Source organism: Arvicanthis niloticus, chromosome 27, assembly GCF_011762505.2.
Source record: "Arvicanthis niloticus isolate mArvNil1 chromosome 27, mArvNil1.pat.X, whole genome shotgun sequence".
In the NCBI taxonomy this organism is placed as follows: Eukaryota; Metazoa; Chordata; class Mammalia; order Rodentia; family Muridae; genus Arvicanthis; species Arvicanthis niloticus.
In genome coordinates this window covers 29,105,335-29,127,193 of record NC_133435.1, presented here as the reverse complement: position 1 = coordinate 29,127,193, position 21,859 = coordinate 29,105,335, and the positions used below count along the sequence as shown (strand labels likewise).

Below are 21,859 nucleotides of genomic sequence, written 5' to 3'. Positions count from 1 at the left end.
CATGCACAGCCTTTATTATTTAGTATGCCTTAAGCAGCGTAATACTTGGGCCACTGCCTAACCTCCGTGCTGTTAGAATCTACCTCCCACAGACAGCTCCAAGTTACTCCTTACTAATTTCTATTTGACTTGACTGCTTTTGTTCAAATTGAGTAGCCCATGGATCTGTGTTTTGTTAACCCATTTACATGGCAGATATTTCTTCCTCCTGCATGTTACTACCCTTCCATGGCAGCTTCTCTTCCTCCTTCCTCATGGTTCCAGGTCTGGGACCCTAAATCCTGTCCATGTCTCCTCTCCCCAGATATTGGCTGCTGGCATCTTTATTTACCAACCAGAATTAGCTGGGATCAGATTCCTGGAAACTATGTGCAGATACTGTTGTGCAGTTTGGGGGTAACCAATTAGCATTAGAATACAAGCAGCTACAGGCTAAAGATATCTACATTGTCTCCTGGGAAGCTGCTCCACCCCAGGTCTCTGGCACTTCCTAGACAGTCCCCCCCAACCTGACCCCCAGCTTCTACCAGCTGCAGATATCTATTTATTCTCCTGGAACTCAGGCCTCCTCTTCTGTGCCTCCTGAAACCTGATCCTGAATCTCCCACTATTCCCCCTCCCCTTTCTCACTCATTTACCTCCCTCCATTCCCATTTTACCTTATATGGGAGATTCAAGCATCCTCACTTGGGCCTTCTTTCTTGTTTGGCATCTTTCAGTATTTGGGGTATATCATAGGTATCTTGACATTTATGGCTAACAAAAGTGAGTACATACCATGCAAGTTCTTTTAGATCTGTGTCAACTCACTTAGGATGATATTTTCTAGTTCTATCCATTTGCCTGCAAATTTTATTGTGTCTTTTTTTTTGATACCAGAACAGTATTCCATTAAGTAAATGTACTATATTTTTTGTATCCATTCTTCAGTTGAGGGATATCTGGGTTGTTTCTGGCTTTTATTAATATAGCTGCAATGAACATCGTTGAGCAAGTGTCCTTGTAGTATGATGGAGCATATTTTGGGTATATGCTCAGGAGTTGTATAGCTGAGGCTTCAGGAAGAAATATTTCCAGTTTTCTGAGAAAACTTCAGATTGGTTTCCAAAGTCATCTGATAATTTTGCAATCCTTCCATTTGTGTAAGAGCGTTCCTCTTTCCAAGCATTCTGTCCCACATGTGCTGTACCTTTCTTTGTTTGGGCTTTGTGTGGTTTAGTTATTGGTGTAACTGTGGTCTCAGAGAATGAACTTGGAAGTGTTCCCTTTGTTTCTACTTTGAAGAGTATTAATATTCGTTCTTTTTTGAAAGTTTTGTAGGGTTCTTTGCAAAAACCATCTGACACTGGGCTGTTTTTGTTGGGAGAATTTTAATGAATGCTTCTATTTCCTTAAGGGTTATTGGGCTGTTTAGATAGTTTACCTAATCATGATTTAACTTTAGTGAGTGAAATCTGTCTAGAAAAATCATCCATTTTATGCAGTTTTTTTTTTTGGGGGGGGGGGGTTGAGGAGTATAGGCTGTTGAAACAGGCCCTAATGATTTTGTTTTAATTCCCTGTTTCTTATTTTTAATTTTTTATTGTATATTTTCTTTATTTAGAATACAGATGTCATCCCCTTTCACCATTTTCACTCCCTAGAGCCCCTCCTCCTTTATGCTTTTATACCATTTTGATTACATGCATGTATTAAGGTCAGTTCTAGGTTGAGGGACTAGCAATAAAATAGATTCGAATAGTCAAGGAGCAAGCAGTACAATAAACACAAATAGTCAAGAAAAGCAAGGCAATAAACACAATTACATGAACACTCCTGTGATCACTGTTTTTAAGGGCTTATTAGAATGACCAAAGTATCTGAGCCTACTTCCCTATCCTAGCACAAGGTCATTTTCATGTCTGAAGCCTACTTCCTTGTTCTAGCCTAAAATTGAGAATCCTGTCTGAAATTACTTCTTTGTTATAGCCTAAGATTTAGATTCCTAACTGAAATTACTTCTTTGTCCTAGCTAATGTCAGATTCCTTCCTGGAGACTACTTCCTTGTCCTTGGCCAATGTCATATTCCTGCCAAGCAGCCCATTTCCTTGTCCTTGGCCAATGCCAGATTCTTGCCAAGCAGCCCCAAAGGCTCTCTGCCCCTCCCCTTTTTTATTTCAATAATAAGACTGAGCCTGTCTTAGGTCATTCTGACAAAAATGCCTTCCTTACCCATCATGGAATATGAATTATCAAAAGCAATGCACTTCTGTCTTAGGTTGGCAAGGCTCTGTGGAGAATCTTACCTGTTCTTGGTTTGCCAGTCCGTTAATTTAATAACTCTATCTGGGGGTCCATTTTCAGGTTCAAGCCTTGTACTTGGCTGCCAGCATGTTGCTGTTGTTAAAGAAAAGTTTTAACACAATGGACAGGAATAAAAGTATTCCCAGGAAAAAAAGGACTAGCATGATAAAGCTATAAGTGCCATTTTTGAAGCTTCACCAAAATAGAAATATTGACCTCTGAACATGGGTAATTTTATCTGCAGTAGCTACTGCATCAATGCTCAGCAGAGCACCATTTTTGAAATTCATAAGCTCCCTATGTATCATTAAATCTTCAGGCGGTGTTAAAATTATGCCGAATCCACTGCAAGTGTCATTAAACTTCTTCCTAATTATAATGACTACCACTATAAGTTTTAGAACCAACATGAATTCAAAGGTATTTGGCCTGACACTCAAGATGGCTACTTACCCTTAAATTCTGAACTTCCTTCCAGTAATTTGAATAGGATAAATGTGTCAATTTTTTTCTTCCAAATGCCTATCTAAATCCTCTTGTCTACTCAACACATTAACATTTTTTGCTAAATGATTAACAAAAGTAGCTGTCTTAACTTCTTGTGTCACAGTAATTGCAGAAGCAGTGGTGCTAGCAATTAATATAATTAAAGCTGTTATACCAGCAATAATCAAGCCCACTACCTTCTTGCTTCTGCAGAAAGCCTGCCTTATTTCTTCCAGTACTTGCAAGCTATTTTTAGAATACCAGGGTTCTGTGATACTCTGGGCAATAAAACAAAAGCTGGATGATAGACCTCCATAACTGACATGTTGGATTTCAAAAACACAAACACAATTAGAAAGTGTACAGTCAATGCAACTAACATTAAATACTGTAGAACTAACAAAAGCACTTTTAAATTGACAATTAAAGGAGCCTTAACACATGTGCCAACACCTGTTTTGCTAACATAACATCCTAGAGAACTGCAGCTAATTTCCATATATGTCTTTGAAAATGTCCAGAACCAGACTTCCAAATGAAGACTGTTATTTCCAATATTGAATTGACTTCTAGACCAGTCCATGATTGAGCTTGAATAACTGGTCATATTCAATAACAATACAAGAGGCAGTATAACTTCTCTTTTTGATTCTCTGTTCCACAAGGCCTAAGAGGCTAGGCATCTTGTCCCATCAGGGGTATAGGTAAGCAAAGGTAGGTGGAAAACTTATGTCCAATACAGATTCCAGGTCACCATTGTCACACTCAGCAAGCTCACAGGTCACCATCATTCTTTCTTCTGCCATCAGCATGTCTCACCCATCACTCTGGCAGCTGCCATGCTCCTTCAGCATCCTGCAGAAAAAAACACAAACACAAATACAAACAAACTCTTCCCTATATTAAACACCTGATTGGGATCTTGCCTTATGCCAGAAAGTGGATCCTTTCCTTTCATCAAGGCATAACAATTCCTAGTTGTAGACCACCATAAACACTCAGCAAAAAGTCTCTTGGAATTTGAATTTGTTTCTATAAAATAAAATAAAAAAATAAAAAGAACATGATTTAAATAAATTTGTGGTGTACAGGGATATATCTCCCTCTTTTTTTTTTTTATGACGACACTGTTTTAATGTTCCATGGGTCCGTTCCACAGTCTTTGTCCTTGACAATTATCAGGAATCCCCATAATATGTGTAATGTTAAATTACTGCTAAAAAATCTCAAATATTTGACTGCCATAGTCAGTTCCATTATCTGTTATTGTTTATTTATTTGTTTTTCTTTTCCTTTTTATATTATTGAGTACTTTATTTATCTACATTCCCCACCCCCAGAAACCCCTTAACCCATCCTCCCTCCTCCTATTTCTATGAGGGTGTGTCCTCACCCATCTACCCACTCCTACTTCCCTTCCCTCAAATTCCCCCACACTGGGGCATCCAGCCTTCGAGGGACAAAGGCCAACATCTCCCACTGATGCCCAACAAGTCCATCCTCCTCTACGTATACAGCTAGAGACACGGGTCCCTCCATGTGTGTTCCCAGACTAGCTGTTTAGACCCAGGGAGCTCTGGTTGGTTGTTATTGTTGCTCTCCTCATGTGTCCCGAAAACCCCTTCAATTCCTCCAGTCTTCTCTCTAACTCTTCCACTGGGAACCTTGTAATCAGTTTGATGTTTATCTGTGAGCATCTGCCTCTGAATATGTCAGGCTCTGAGTGCCTCTCAGAAGACAGGTATATCAGCCTCTTGTCAGCATGCACTTATGGACATCCACAACAGTGTTTGCATATGGTAAATGCATCTGGGAGGGATCTCTATGTGGGGATGCTCTCTCCTTCAGTTTCTGCCACACACATTGTCTCATATTTGCTCCTGTCTAAGAAGGACCGAAGCACCCACACTTAGGTCTTTCCCCCCCCCCTTGGGCTTCATGTGGTCTGTGAGTTATGTCCTGAGTATTGTGAGATTTTGGGTTAATATCCACTTATCAACTAGTGCATACCATGTGTGTTCTTTTGTGATTGGGTTACCTCACTCAGGATGATATTTTCTAGTTATACTCATTTTCATGAATTCATTGTTTTTAATAGTAGTTCTCCAGTGTGTAAATGTACCACATTTTCTGTATCCATTCCTCTGTTAAAGGACATCTGGGTTCTTTCCACCTTCTGGCTATTATAAACAAGGCTGCTTTGAACATAGTGGAGCATGTGTCCTTGTTATATGTTGAGCATCTTTTGGGTATATGCCCAGGAGTGGTATCACTGGATCCACAGGTAATTTTCTGAGGAACCTTCAGACTGATTTTCAGAGCTGTTGTACAAACTTATAATCTCACCACATTCATGCCAGCATCTGCTGTCAACTGAGTTTTTTATCTTAGCCATTCTGATTGGTGTGAGGTGGAATATCAGGGTTGTTTTGATTTGCATTTCCCTGATGATTAAAGATGTTGAACATTTCTTTAGGTGCCTCTTGGCCATTCAGTATTTCTCAGTTGAAAATTCTTTGTAGAGCCTATTATCCCATTTTAATAGAATTATTTGATTGTTTTGATTCTAATTTCTTGAGTTCATTGTAAATTTTAGATATTAGCCCTCTATCAGATGTAGGATTTGTAAAGAATCTTTTACCAATTTGTTGGTGGTCATTTTGTTTTATTGACAGTGTTCCTTGCCTTACAGAAGCTTTGCAAGTTTATGAAGTCCCATTTGTCAATTCTTGATCTTAGAGAATAAGCCATTGTTGTCCTGTTCAGGAACTTTCCCCCGGTCCCATGTGTTCGAGGCTCTTCCCCTCTTTCTCTTCTATTAATTTCAGTGTGTCCGGTTTTACATGAAGGTCCTTGATCCACTTGGGCTTGAGTTTTGTACATGGAGAAAAGAATGGATTGATTTGCATTTTTCTACATGCTGACCTTCAGTTCAACTAGCACCACCTGTTGAAAATGATACCTTTTTTCCCACTGGATGGGTTTAGCTCCTTTGTCAGAGATCAAGAGACCATAGGTAAACAAGCTCATTTCTGGGTCTTCAATTCTATTCCATTGATCTTCTTGCCTATCTCTGTACCAATACTATGCAGTTTTTATCACTACTGCTTTGTAGTACAGCTTGAGGTCATGGATGGTGATTCCCCCAGAAGTTCTTGTATTGTTGAGAAGAGTTTTTGCTATCCTGGTTTTTTTTTTTTTTTTTGTTATCCCAAATGAATTGGAAATTTTCTCTTTCTATCTGTGAAGAATTGAGTTGAATTTTGACTAGGATGCATTAAATAAGTAGATTGCTCTTGGCAAGATGGCCATTTTGACTATATTAATCCTGCCAATCCATGATCATGGGAGATCTTTTCATCTTCTGAGGCCTTCTTTGATTTCTTTCTTCAGGGACTTGAAGTTCTTGTCATAAGGATCTGTCACTTGCTTAGTTAGATTCACACCATGGTATTTTATATTATTTGTGACTATTGTGAAGGGTGTCATTTCCCTAATTTTTTTTTCAGCCTACTTATCCTTTAAGTAGAGGAAGGCTACTGATTTATTTGAATTAATTTTAATCCAGCAACTTGGCTGAAGTTATTTATTAGGTTTATAAGTTCCCTGTTAGAAGTTTTGGGGTCACTTAAATATACTACCATATCATCTGCAAAAGTGATATTTTGACTCCTTCCTTTTGAATTTGTATCCCTTTGGTGTCCTTTTGATGTCTAATTGCTGTGTCTAGGACTTTGAGTAGTATATTGAATAGACAGGGAGAGAGTGGGCAGCCATGTCTAGTCCCTCTTTTTAGTACAACTGCTTCAAGTTTCTCTCCATTTATTTTCATGTTAGCTACTAGTTTGCTGTATATTGCTTTTACTATATTTAGGTATGGGACTTGGATTCCAGTTCTTTCAAGATTTTTACCATGAAGGGGTGTTGAATTTTGTCAAATGCCTTTTTTAGCATCTAGTGAGATGATCATGTGGTTTTTTTCTTTGAATTTTTTTATATAGTGGATTACATTGATGGATTTCTGAATATTGAACTATCCCTGTATTCCTGGAATAAAGCCTACTTGATCATGGTGAATGATTGTTTTGATGTGTTTTTGGATTCGGCTTGCTAGAATTTTATTGAGTACATTTGCATCGATATTCATAAGGAAGATTGGTCTGACATTCTCTTTCATTGTTGCACCTTTGTGTGGTTTGGAGTGAGCATAATTGTGGCTTCATAAAATGAAATGGGTAGTGTTCCTTCTGTTTCTATTTTGTGGTATAGAGAATTGGTATTAAGTCTTCTTGGAAGGTCTAATAGAATTCTGCACTACAACCATCTGGTCCTGGGCTTTTTTTGTTTGGGAGACTTTTAATGACTGCTGCTATTCCTTTCAGGGTTATTGGACTATTTAGATGGTTTATCTTATCCTGATTTAACTTTGGAACCTGGCATCTGTCTAGAATATTTTCTATTTCATCCAGATATCTCAGTTTTGTTGAATATAGGCTTTGTAGAATCACACTCTGTCTGGTCTCCATTCTTTGTGTCCATCCTCACTCTCTCTCTTGCTGAACCCCAACCTGCAGACTGGAGCAGCTTGGGGCAGTGAAGGCTCTAAAAGTTAAGCCCTCAAAGCTTTTGTCAGCGTTGGGTTCCAACACTGACAGAGTGGTCCTTGACATTTCTGGCCCCCAAACATGGGGTAGTGCCTTTTCAATATCTGGTTATTTTTAGTGCTATCTTTACTCACTTTCTCTGACTAGAAGCTGTCTGTCCTGTTATATTGGCTCTGTCAGAACTCCTCAGAGTCCAGCTGTCTCTGTGATCCTGTGATCCTGAGACCCTGGTTGTGATAGATCCTGGAAATCAGCCTGCTTCTTGCCTCCTGAAACCCTGGTGTGCCCAAGCTCCTGAGATCCTGTGATCTTATTATCCTATGTTTCTATGTGTTAGAGTTCCTGGGAGTCAAGCCTCCTCTGGGTTTGTAGAGGTTGGGTACAGACCTGAAGCCTTAGGGCTGCTCCAGACTTAGGCACAGACAGGAAAATTTCCTCAGTTTCTGTTGCTAAATCTCCCTTTTCATTTCAGATTTTGTTCATTTGTGTACTGTCTCTCTGCCTTTAAACTAGTTTTGCTAGAGGTTTGTCTATGTTGTGGGGTTTTCTCCATGAAACATGCCTTGATTTATTGATTCTTTGTATTATTCACTTTCTTTCTAATTGACTGATTTCAGCTCAAGTTCAACTATTTTTTGATATCTACTCCTCTTGGTTATATTTGCTTGTTTTTGTTCTAGAGCTTTCAGGTATGCTGTTAAGTTGCTAGTATACTCCATTTCTTTATAAAAGCACTTAGTGCTATGAGCTTTTCTCTTAGCACTGCTTTCATTGTGTTCCATAAGTTTGGGTATGTTATACCTTCATAGTTACTGAATTCTTGGAATTTATTCTTTGAAAGATTCATGCATGTATACAATGTATCAAAATCATATCCAGTCCTCACTCTCTCCCCCTCACAGCCCACATCACATCTCCCTCCCAACTTCATGTCGTCCTTTTAAAATTATATATTTATTAATTTTAAAGTTCTTTTAAATTTGATATGCCTTCTTAAAATTTTACTGTACTTCTGACCTATCCCTTAAGTTTAGAATGCAACAGTAAGTGACAGATTGCCTTCCAAACACTATTATACATGATGTTTTAATTTAAAGTGTTGAAGTTAATACTTTCTTATGAATCCTAGAAATTATCACTAGATAAATGTTAACTTGTATTAAGGTTATTTTTTCTAATTTTCTAAGTAAAAATATGACTTAAATGTTTATTTCCCTTGTGATCTTTTATCTCAGATTTCTGTTTTCATTGTGACTTTGGCCCAGGGTTACTCTGATAGGTATTATTAAGTTTAGAAATAGTATAATGATTTCCAGAGATACTTCTGTCATTTTAGCCATTTCCTTTTTATTTTATAATGATGGATCACGGACTTCATGGCCAAAGTCCTTTTAAAGTAATCTTTTGGTAGAATATATTATGTGGCTCTAGGTTCTATGTTGGAAAGGAGAATGCTGATGTATACTATATTCTTACTGCTTTTCTGTCTACTTATTCTATCAGTATTACATAGGTAATACTGAAATTTTAAGTGAAACAAGAATTTGTGTTACTTTTTTGAAGTTGCATCTGGGACATCTACATTTTAACATTGCATTCTTTATTAACCAAATATTTTATTGATACAAAAAAAATCTCTTTATGGCTTAAGCAGATTTTGCTCAGTAGTGTACCTTGGCTAGCCAACCAAGCTCAGCTCTTGGGCTAAAGATACGGCTGATTTGGATGAAGCACTTACACATTATCATAACCTCACCCCCACACAGTGAATAATAAGCTTGCATGCTCTATAGAATTCTATGCTATCACTCTCTTCTCTTACTTACATTTAGTGTGTATTTCCTATGGAGAGTATCTATTGAGATTTTTTTTTAATAGATTTTTCATGTGAGTTTGTGTATGTGTCTTTATGAGTGTATGAACACACTCATTAAGTGTGTGGGTGAGTGCCCTCAGAAGCCACAACATGGTATTGGGTCTATTGGATGTGGAGTTGCAAGCATTTATGAGCAGCCTGATGTGTGGGCTGTAACTTACAACCCTTTCCTCATGACTGAGCAGTGAGCACTCCTAACAGCTGAGCTATTCCTCTACTCACTCCTCTATTTGAATCTTGATTTTCTACAGTCTGACTGATTCACTTTTTATACAGGAGTTTTTGTATATTATATGGATTAAAAACCTCAAATATTTACTTATTTAATATTTTGTGCATGAGTATTTTCCATAAATGTATGTATGTGCAAAATGTGCATGCCTGACACCAAAGAATTCTGAAGAGAGCATCTGGTCACTTGGAAATAAAATTGCAGATGGCTGTAACCACATGTGTTCTGGGAACCAAATGTCCATCCTTTGTAAGAGCAAGAACGTGTATATAACCACTGAGTCATCTCAACAGACTCTATTATATGATTTTTAAGTAAACATAAAATAATGTTTTCCTATGGAGTAAAAAAATCCTTAGTATTATTCATCTCTCCTCTCTTCCTTTCTTTTTGTATTGCCTTTCTTCTCCCTTCCCAGTTAAATCCACCCTTCCACTTTTACTATTTCTCCATCCAGTGTACTAGCATCCCAGAGAGAGAGAGAGAGAGAGAGAGAGAGAGAGAGAGAGAGACAGAGAGAGAGACAGAGAGAGAGACAGAGAGAGAGAGAGAGAGAGAGAGACCTTGAATATAGTTATTCCACATGTCATAATACCCACCCAAGAGCTATAGACTGTTGGTTGTTGTCCAGGGGAATCAAAGACAACCCCATAAATAATATATCCTGTAATTGTTTCCCATGGTTGCTCCCCAGAATTAGAAGGTAAGGAGACGTTAAATGCTTAAGACACAGGACACCATAAAAAATGGATCTGAAAGGCCCCTCCTCAAAGAGTAGCTTTCATAGCACTGGAATGTGTTCTACAAGCTGCCAAAGGAGAGAAACAAGTAATATCCTGCCCAGTTACAAAACCTCCAAACCACAATTGTCAGGCCACAGAGATAACCTCAATGCTGCATTGGTGGCACTTACATCTTGAGGGGTAACAAATAGCTGTTTAATTGCACTTAAAGCCCCACTCAGTTGGAGGGAAATCATACCTGGTAATTAAAATGCAGTCAATTCCCCACAGTTGGTGAGGTTATGGACCCTAAAAATGAACCTATTAATGCTACTATTCCAAAGCAGTGTAATTACTAACTGCAGCTTAAAGACTAATCTTTATACAATGAGAAAAGTATAGCTCTCACTTCTCCCCAGAAAATACTTATTCAGCAAATGGAGACCATTACAGAAATCCACACTGGTCAAAATTATAGGGGACAACTGGTGGGTTGGGTAATGCCCAACCCAAATTGATTCATCTACATCACAAACCCTATTACTAAGGTTCAGGTAGAACCTTAGAAGATGGGCAGAATGACTAGAAGTGCCAAAGGCCTATGAGGATGTCTCCCATGATGTAGTGTTTTCTATATATAATACAGAAGCTGAGCCCAAGAAACATCAAAAACACTGTTGCCTCAGTACAAGCTGCACAATGACAGCACCAATGTCAGTGAGGATGGGTGAACTGTCAAGGCCCTGTGCCTGGATGAGAACTACAAACAATGCTATGAGAGAGGAAAATGCCCTGAAAGTTTATCCAGTTCAAAGTAGTCAGATTTAAACAACTGAGCATATGAGCAGCAGTAAATGCATTAGGCGGGCACATATCACATCAGTAATGAAAAAAGGGAGGTCATAAGTTAGAGATATGGGGAGCAAGTGGGATGAGTTGGAAAGAGAGAACAAGGAGTGTTTATGATGTAAGTACAGTACTTTAGTATACAATTCTCAAACCAAATTTCAAAATTAAAATATCTTTTGTGTGCTGCTTCCTGCTTGTGTTTTACATCTCAGATTGTATGTTTTAAAGACCCTTGAGGAATCTGGACTTCTATGGTCTTCTTCTTATGGTTTGTTTACAATGTCAGAAGGTTCAACCTAGCATTTCTTCCCGACTGCCAAGGCAAGACCTTTCTTATTATGCTATCCATTGGCCTTGGATTTGTGGATATGTTTACCTTGTGTAATGGGAGAACATACCTTTCCTGTTAGCTCATGAGCATCAGGCATTTCCCTCCAAGTGATCAGTAGCCTCCCTCAACATCTGGTCATTTCTTGCATGTCTATATTATCCTTGCATACTCATGGTGTTCCTGAAGAAGTTTAGGGGTTGTTCTTGCACTAGTGCCTCACCAGCACTCTTTTATCTAATCCATCCAGATAGGTCTTGGCTGCACTTTGTTATGTTCTTTTGCCTTGGCTGGTGACAGATGCCAACAGAGCCTCACCACACACTGTAGAGTGACTGCCTTTCATCCTCTGTTCAAGCTCTTCCTCATCATGTTTCCTTCTCAGGATACTATGTCTTCATCTGGGACATCTTCCTGGACCAACAGATTTGATAACATAACTATGTATCATCTCAACATTTGTGTGAAGTTACATTGTATATACTTGTACTTCCCTGTCTCTTAGACTTTAAGCTGACTCAAAACAGATATATCTTCATTTTTATACTGAAAGTTTATTATAATGTATTTTAGTTTGTAGTTACTCATTACACATGTACTAAGCATATGAATGTGCATCAAAATGGACATTGTTTTGTTATACTGAAATAACTCTTGTATTTTTTTCTGGTTACTCCACATCAGGTTCTTGTAACCTACTGGCAGTTTTGCATTCAACTTATGTGCATGAAAGACTTGCAAACATAAGCAGAATATTACCTGGAATTACTTACATATGAAAAAAGGTACAGGGAGTTGTCAGAAGGAGAAGACAGGAAACCTTACCTAGAGATTTAAGGAGCATAACGGTAAGAACTGTATCATTTGAGGTAGGGTATCTTGGCATTAAAGAAATGTTTTATATGTTTCCATCATGCTACAGATGTGTAGGGAGACTGAAGAGTTACTTTTAGCGTTTTGTAGGGAAGAGAATTTTTGAGTCCTGCAAATTGAGAAGATTATACAAATGACACAGATTAACCATAAATATTTTCATAAATAAATGTATTTTTTTAAAGTCATAGAAATCTCATTTTGTATTTAATTATTTGATGGCATCATTAATGCTTCAGTCAACATCCCCAATGAAATACTTCTAAATGCCTAATATTTTACTAAGTTCTTCAGTACAGAAATGATTTAAAGTAAAGAATCTTTCACAATCCTTTCCTCTGGCCTCATTCTTTGTGTTCTCACACAGGGTAGGCAAGCATTCTACTACTGAGTTGTATTCCCAGTACTATTTTCTTTTTATTATTATTTTTTCTTTTATAGGATCTTTTGCTAACTCATTGATGATTTACACATGAGGACAAAGTGTTTTGGTTGCATTCACCCTACTCTCCTCAGATCTACTTTTACTAATGACTCTCACCCAGCTTTAAAGAATAATCTATACAATTTAACTTGTGCTGCCTATATTCTTTTGTGTGTGGCCATCGACTAGAGTATATGAGGTCATCTTACTCATGGCTACACCTTTAAAACCCTGATTATCCTCTCTAGTAGCCAATCCTAAACACTGGAACGCACCTCAGCCAGGAATGAGTCTTTTGTTATTTCTAGTTTTTAAAATAAGTGACAAATTTTTAGATTTTTTTTGAATTTTTATTTTGCTTTATAAAATTTTGATACATGTATATAATGTATCTTAGTTGTAATCAGTTTACAGTCTCTGTTTCAACTTCCCCTGCCATGCCTACTATCATATCAGCCTTGCAATTTCATGTCCTCCTTTGGCAATTTTTTGTTTGTTTAGCATTATCCATATCAGTTCAGTAGGTGTGGTACATACGTGTATTGGTGTGGGGTCCTCCAGTTTGGCATGAGGATTCTTTAACTAGATCAATAGGAAGCATAAATTAGTGGGCTAAATTAGTGCCTTTAGTGCGTTAAAACTAAAAGCTGCAATCTTTGAAATTGAATTTTGTCTGACTCAGTCTCCAAACTCATGGTCATGAGATTTCTTGTTTGTATGTGTGTGTGTGTGTGTGTGTGTGTGTGTGGGTGTGTGGGTGTGTGTGTGTGTGTGTTTAAGAAAGAGAGATTTCCACTGAACACCATCTCTAACTATATGAAATAAAAAGTAAAATGGAAAGTGATAGCTAAATAAATTATTGAATATCTTTCACATATATACAAAGTTTATTAATGTTGAAAGCACAAAGGACTATTCTATGTACCTAGGTATTAGTTGTTGTCTTCCTACAGGTTATTAAAATATTTTATAGATATATACTCTTTATAAAGGTTAACTGAAAGCATTAGAAACAGAACAGACTGTAGGGATTATATTTCTTTAAAACCCTTTTGTTTTAGTCATGTGCAGTATATGTCACATAAAAACTGAAGGAAAGATTTTAAAGAGTAAATATATGTAAATTTATATGATTTTGGTAGAATAATTTATTTCTAGTGAATTTATAAAGTAGATTTGAAAAAAAATCTTACTTCTTCTTCTTTTTTTCCTGTTTTTGCTTTGAAAACTAATCCATAAAAATCTTATGGTTTTCATCAGATTTAATTTAATGATATTTTCATTATCTTTCATAGATCAGTGAAACATTAGAATTGTAAAATTTTATGTAATTGTAAAACTTTATGTAATTACATATAGTTTTATGTAAAACTATATGTAATTTAAATGATAGAACTATTAATAAAATGTATGAGAATACAGACCCTATTTTAAAGTTAGAGATAATTAACTTCCTGTCTGCAACCACACTGAAGAACAGCCTCCCTACCCCGGGTACACGCAGAGACAGTTTGACCCCCAGAAGTTCTGACACAATCAGGGTCCCTGGTGAGAACCCTCTGCCCCAATACCTGGCTTAACTGGGATCCCTCCTCATCTCCTGCCCAGGGGTTTAGAGGTTGCAAGAACTCCATACTGCTGGAGACACACTTTCCTTTTGGTCCACCACTACATGTGGAAGCACACTGCATGTTCCAGCCCTCCTACTGCCCCACCCAGAGACAGCATGATCCAAGAAGGTCCATTAGGCTCACAGGAGAAACAGACTCCAGTCAGAGACAGCAAGGCCAGTTAACACCAGAGAAAAACAGTTGGCAAGAGGCAAGTGCAAGTACATAAGAACAGAAACCAGTGTGACTTGCCACCATCAGTTCTCCCACCACAGCAAACCCTGGATATCCTAACACACATGGAAGGTAAGATTCTGACCTAAAATCCCATCTCATGAAGATGATAGAGGACCTTAAGGAGAGAATATAAATAATTCCCTTAAAGAAATACAGAAGAACACAGGTAAACAGGTAGAGCCCTCGAAGTAGAAACACACAAATCCCTTAAGAGAAATACAGGAAAACACAATCAAAGAGGTGAAAGAATTGAACAAAATCATCCAAGATCTAAAAATGGAAATACAAACAATATAGAAATCACAGGGGAGACAACCCTGGAGAAGGAAAACCTAGAAAAGGGATCAGGAGTTACAGATGTAAAAGCATTATCAACAGAATACAAAAGATAGAAGAATGTCAGACATAGAAGATATTGACAGAACAGTCAAAGAAAATAGAAAGTGCAAAAAGCCCTTAACTCAAAACATCCAGGAAATTCAGAACATAATGAAAAGAACAAACCTAAGAATAATAGGTATACAAGAGAGTGAAGATTCCAAATTCAAAGAACCAGTAAACATCTACAACAAAGTCACAGAAGAAAACTTCCCTAACTTAAAGAAAGAGATGGTAATAAATGTTCATTAAGCCTATAGAACACCAAAAAGATTGGACCACAAAAGAAAATCCTCTCATCACATAATATTCAAAACAATAAAAAGACAGAACAAAAAAAAAAAATACTATCAAAAGCTGTAAGGAAAAAAGCCAAGCATATAAAGGAAGACCTATCAGAATTATACCAAATTCTCAGTGGAGACTCTAAAAGCCAGAAGATCTTGGTGAGCTGGCATGCTGACCCTAAGAAAACACAAATGACAGCCTAGGCTACTATAGACAGCAAAACTCTCAGTCATCATAGATAGAGAAACCAAGATATCTATGACACAACCAAATTTAAACAATATTTTTTCACTAATCCCGCCCTATAGAGGATAATAGGAGGAAAACTTTAACACAAGGAGGGAAACTATACCCAAGAAAAAGCAAGAATTTGCTTTTCCCATAATACCCAAAAGAAGAGAAACACACAAACATAATTCCATCTATAAAAACAAAAGTAACAGGAAACAACAATCATTGGTCCCTAATAGCTCTCAATATCAATTGACTCAGTTCCTCAATAAAAAGATATAGGCTAACAGACCAGATATATAAACAGGTCCCTTTATTTTGCTGCTTACAGGAAAAACACCTCAGTGACACAGTCAGTTACTACCTCAAAGTAAAAGACTGGAAAAACATTTTCCAAGCAAGTGGTCCCAAGAACAAAGATGGAGTAGCAATTCTATTCTCCAATAAAATGGACATTCAACCAAATATTATTTTTAAAAAAAGAATGTGTACAGAGCTAAACAGAGAATTCTCAACTGAGGAATCATGAATGGCCAAGAAGCACCTAAAAATGATCACCATCCTTAGACAACAGGGAAATGCAAATCAAAATGACCCTGTGGTTTTAGTTCACACCAGTCAGAATGGCTAAGATCACCAACTCAGGTAATAGCAGATGTGGAGAAAGAAGAACACTCCTTCACTGCTGGTGGGATTGCAAGCTCATACAATATCACTTTGGAAATCAATTGGCCATTCCTCAGAAAATTGGAAATAGTTTTACCTGAAGGCCTGGCTATAACACTAGTGGACATAGACAAAAACAGCCCCAACATATAACAAGGACACATGCTCCAGTATGTTCATACAAGCCCTATGTATAATAGCCAGACAGTGGAAACAACCCAGATGTCCCTCAATGGAAGAATGGATACAGAAAATATGGTATGTTTATATAATGGAATACTATGTACCTATAAAACAATGACACCATAAATTTTGCAGGCAAATGGATGCCATTAGAAAATATCATCCTGAGTGAGGTAACCCAATCCCAAAAGGACACACATGGTATGTACTCACTAATAAGTGGATATTAGCTCTCAAACTCTAAACACCCGCAATACAACTCATAGATGAAACTTCACAAGAAGGAAGGCCAAAGTGTGGATGCTTCAATCCTGCTTAGAAGAGGGAAAAAAATACTCACAAAGGCAGATGGGGGGGTGGGAAGCCTGACAGGTAGAGTGGAGGGACAGGGAATAAATTGAGCAGAATTAGGTATGGGAAGAGAAAGTAGGGAAATTCAGAGGGCTAGGAGAAGAAAGAGAAATATTTAGCAAAGGAGAGTGGGAAACAGGGGTAGCCACTACAAAGTCCCAGACACCAGGGAATCAAGATGCTCCCAGGAACCATTGGGGATGACATTAGTCAAAATACCCAACAGAGAGGAGTTAGAAAATGAAGAGACCACCTCCAGTAGTTAGACATGGCTCCCAGTTGAAGAATGGGGCCACCCACTCATTTCAAAATTTTTAACCCAGAGTTGTTCCTGTCTACAGGAAACAATCCCCTTTACCTCCTTCAATCCTTCCCCTAACTCTTCCATATTGGTCCCTGAACTTAATCCAGTGTTTGGCTATAAGAATCTTCATTTGTCCCAGTCAGTTGCTGGTAAAGACTCTCCAAAGACAGCCATGTCAGGCTCCTCTCTGCAAGCACATTATGGCATTAGTAATAGTGGCAGGGTTTGGTGTGCATGCATGGGATGGATCCCAAGTTGGGTCAGTCACTGGGTGGCCTTTCTGTCAGTCTGCTCTATTTTTATACCTCTATTTCCTTTAGACACGAACAAATCTGGCTTAAAAATATTGAAGATGGGTAGGTTGCCCTCAACCTCAATTGGGGGCCATGTCTATCTACTGCAGGTGATCACTTCTGGTTCCACTTTCACACTGTTGGCCATTTTGACTAAATGTCATCCCCATTGAGTCCTGTTAGCCTCTCACATCTCAGGTATCTGAGACTTTCTAGAGGCTCTCCCTGACACCTAACCGCCACTGCTGCATGTTTCTACTCATTTTCTTGGCCTTCTGTGTGTCCCTACTGTCTTTCTCCATACCTGATCCTCCTTCTCCTTTTCACCTCTCCCCTCCTGATCTCACAGACTTTCCTACTTCCATCCACCTCCCACAATTAATTTGTTCCACTTCTATATAGATTTCAGGTATCCACACTTGGGCCTTCCTTCTTGTTTTACTTCCTAGGTTCTGTAAATGGTATCATGGGTTTTCTGACATTTTTGGCTAAAATCCACTTATTCATGAGTACATACCATGCATGTCATTTTGGGTCTGGGTTACCTCACTCAGGATGATATTTTCTAGTTCCACACATTTGCCTGAAAAATTCATGATGTTCTCATTTTTAATAGCTGAATAGTTAACCAATAGAAATAAGAAAGAGTGCTAGAAATATGAACATACATGCAAGAAATACAAATCAGAAATGTGATGCATTAACATCAACATCCTTTCTGAAGTCATAGTAAAGTAGAATAGTCATATTTGTGATGAGGTCTGACAATACTGCAGGCCTCGTCTTAACACTGAATTCATCCATGTGTTTTAATTATGATGCATTAGTGTTTTGACTTTAGTTTTAATTTCTTTCAGTCAATTCCTATAACTGTAAAGGCAGTGACAATGAAATTGTATTTCTTATTGCTTTGGATCTTTCTTCATAATACTCAGCATGTAAAATGTCTGTTTCCTTAAATGAAATAACGGCCTTAAAATTATTGTTATTACAGATGCTTCACTAATTTTGATTTTTTAAAATTTTGTTTCATTTGTACATGTGGTTATTTTGTCTGCATCTTTGACTATATAACCTGTACCAGCCTGGTACTGTGGAGGTGAGAAGAGGGCTTTAGATCATCGGGGACTGGAGTTATATATGGCTGTTAGAAGCCATGATATGTTCTGCAATTGAGCCAGGACCATTGGAAGAAGTGTCACTGATCTTAACAGTTGAATTTCTCTCTAACCCATGTCTTGCTAATTTTAAATTCAATTTTTTACATTATAGTTAAGTTTTCAGATGTGCATGGTTTTATATATCAGAACCACATAGTTCTTTGTTTTATTTTGAAAAATTTAGAATGTATGATAATGAACACTTAGATAGACAGTTAATTTTTAGGTATATAGATTTCATTCTGATAACTGGCCTTTAACATTTTCTTCCCTTTGTGTTGGAATTAAATTTATGGATGGCTGCATGCCACATAAAATCCATTTGCTCCTCCTGCCTGTTTAATGAGAGTCTGGAAAATGCACTACAGTTCTATAAAAGGTAAAACTCTCACTTAAAATTTTTATGGTTAAAGTTGTCTAACATATTATACTGAGTGTGGTAATCCAAACCCAGAGGGGAAAGTGCCACATTTCTTCCTTATTTGTGCTTCTAGAAATGTGACCCTATAACCTGGAGCAAAGGAGGAAGCCAGGAAATTAGAAGGCATCTTGGGGAGAAGGGAGCTCTAGAGGGAGTTAGTAGGACACAGGTCCTATGAAGAGGGAAATGGGGAAAAGGGAAGAGGCTCTAACTGGGGAGGGCAGAGGAAAGGTAATACAAAGGGAGAGGAAGGAAGGACAGATACACAGAATTAAAGCTGCTTGAAACTACCATAAGGAAATATTGTTTTATATTATTACAGAAAAGTAGATCTACTATGTATGTTTGTATATGGAGTTTAAATTGAGTTATGCTACATGTGGTGATGATTCCACTAATGGTTACAGACTAATACAAATCAGAGTGCCATGGGAAACCTCACTTTGTGCTGTTGGTCAGAGGAGGGAGCTGAGAGACTCCCTAAACAATTTATGCTATCACCATTGCCCTTGGTTATCTCTCAGAACATGAAGGATAGATCCTGTGGCTGAAGGCACCATACAGTTTAGACAGAGGACTATGAGGACTCAGACTGGAATTGATCTAGACACCTTCTCCTCGGAGACAATCTCTCATGGTATTGGAAGGAGCTAATAAGTAAGCTGGTAAGGGGAAATAAAGTAATCAATGGTCCTAACCAGCTGTAAATTCCGTGAACATCAACAATGACCAGACTGGCAAGACAACACAGGGGTTCAATGGTGGTATTTTAACCTTGAGGTTGACCAGTAGTTGTTTAATTGTACTTAGGGCCCACTAATAGAAGAAAGTTCATATAGAGCACTGCAAACTTAGTCAACTACTACTGCTTGGAGAGTCATAGACTGGAGAGTAAAACCTGTTATTGCCCATTAGGTACATCAGTATAATGTCTAACTACATTCTATGTTCTTGTCTTTATATATCCATAGGTGTGTATAGCTCACAGCCCTCATCAAAGAAGCTTCTTTCTGTAGCACATAGAGACTATTACTGGAGTTTATAATTCACCAAACTGCAGAGAATAAGCAACTGGGGTATGTCATCCCAAACAGCACATTTCTAACACAAACCTTACACCTAAGGCTCAGGGAATGCCATGGAAGGAGGAATGAAATCACTGTAAGAGCCAGAAGACTAGGAAGTCTGCTGGGAGACAGTGTCTTCTAGTCCTGAAACAGAAGCTGCATTTGTGAAATGTCAGCACTGGTTTGAGTTTCATGAGCCTTCAAATATATGCAGTATTGTGCGTTTTAAGTAAAAAGTATTGTAGATGCGTATGCTAGTTCCTTTTGTTGCTATGACATATCATCATGACTAATGTGACCTGTGTTTTATGTTTCCAGAGTGTGAGCCATAATGGTGAAGGAGGCATGGCTGCATCATGAAGTTAATAGAGCATATATTTAACCATATGTGGAAAGAAGAGAGAGCAATATGAAAATGGGACAAAGCTATAAACTATCAAAGACCACCCTCACTGATGTCCTCCAGCAAGGTTCTATATGCCAAAGATTCCAAACCTCCCAAACAGCATTGCAGCTGGGCAAAATGTTTTCAAATGCCTGAGCTGCTGGAGACATTTCTCTCTCCAATCATCACTGTAAGAGACAGATGCACGAACTAGAGAAAGATCTGTCACTAAACATGTCACATGGCACTGTATATTCACTCTTCTTGTTCTGTGTCTAAACCAAAGATTCTGCAGTTCTGGATAAATCACATGGCAATGTGTGATGTCATGGTTACTGTTTTTCTTTATGTGCTTAGAACTTCAGGGTCCTGTCAGTGGAAGCAAGCAGACAATGCTGATTCCTTGTGATAAGATGTCCAGTAGTAACAGAGTCCAACTTCTACAAATGCTTCTACAGATGTTCCAAGTTGTTACTTAGGCTCTTACCTTTGTAGTCAGATAATAAAGCAACACAAAACAAGTCAAGCACACAAAAAATGCTTTAAAGTTCTTCCATGTAATTTAAAGGCTGGAAACTTAGTTTACTGACAACATGCTTGCCCGGAGTGCATGTGGTTTCATGTTTAATTTCCAACACACACACACACACACACACACACACACACACACACACACACACCACAGAAATTTAAACAGTTCAATGGTTAGACTCAGATGATGTTTCTCTAAGTATTTCTTCATGTATAATTTGAAAACACTCCCAAAAATCATGCTTCTGAGCAAACAAAAGGTACCAGTGGTCCATTTGATGAGTCCAAGGATGCAATCTCCCTCTGGTGTTAGAATGAACATCTTATCATTTGTACTTCTGAAAACAACCAATAACAAAGTAAAAAGCCTACAACATAGAATTTGGGAACTTGGGAAGGGTCAGAGAAAGGCAGCAGGAAGAGGTAGGAGGGAGAAGAGAGGGGAAAGCAATGTAGTTTTATTTCAATGAAAATTTAGATCAAAATTGTTGAGGGTATGTCTTTTTTCCCCGCTGGGTTGTCACCAATAAGTTTCCCAGCATCTAGTAAATAACCTACTATCCAAGATCCTGCAAGTAATTTATTAAACTAAATGGGTCGCACAGGTTATAATGTTAAGAATAAGGAGGACATGCAGAAATGAGAGAGTTGGTAGCAAAGAGGCATAAAACTGACTACAATATATTTCACCTATCTTTTGATATTATACAACAAAATAGTGAAACAAAAATTTAGAATATAGCCAATTATAGAATAAAATGAAGTAGCCACATAGTATGTAGCATTCCCTTTGAAGGTAAGGCTCAGGATATATAAGTCCTGGCTGATCTATAACTCACAACATAGAGCAGGTTGACCTATAATACAATATGAATTCCCTCCCTCTACACTTATTCACCAGGACTCCAGGAGACACAGCCATGTCTGGCTCAGTAATTCAAATTATCTGTGAAGTAGCATTTATCAAGTGGGTCTGATGAGATTGTGGTCCCAGCATTTGATCTGTGGAGGCAGGAAGAACAGGAGTTCCATGCCATCCTCCTTGCATAGGGACTTCAAGGGAAGCTTGGGCAATG

At 38.0% G+C, this 21,859-nt stretch overlaps 1 protein-coding gene and 1 long non-coding RNA gene across 2 annotated transcripts in view; both read left to right on the top strand.

The window, feature by feature from the left end:
* LOC143439613 (uncharacterized) overlaps positions 1-15,215 on the top strand; it is a 35,962-nt gene extending 20,747 nt beyond the window's left edge. Inside the window, exon 8 of the mRNA XM_076925941.1 lies at positions 12,066-15,215. The gene's annotated coding sequence lies outside the window, so the exon portion shown is untranslated. The remainder of the gene's footprint in view (positions 1-12,065) is intronic.
* Positions 15,216-19,329: 4,114 nt separating this feature from the next.
* Positions 19,330-20,626, top strand: LOC143439612 (uncharacterized). The gene is made up of 3 exons (XR_013107744.1): positions 19,330-19,465; positions 19,772-19,876; positions 20,186-20,626. It is a non-coding gene; the product is annotated as an uncharacterized LOC143439612 (long non-coding RNA).
* Positions 20,627-21,859: the final 1,233 nt, after the last annotated feature.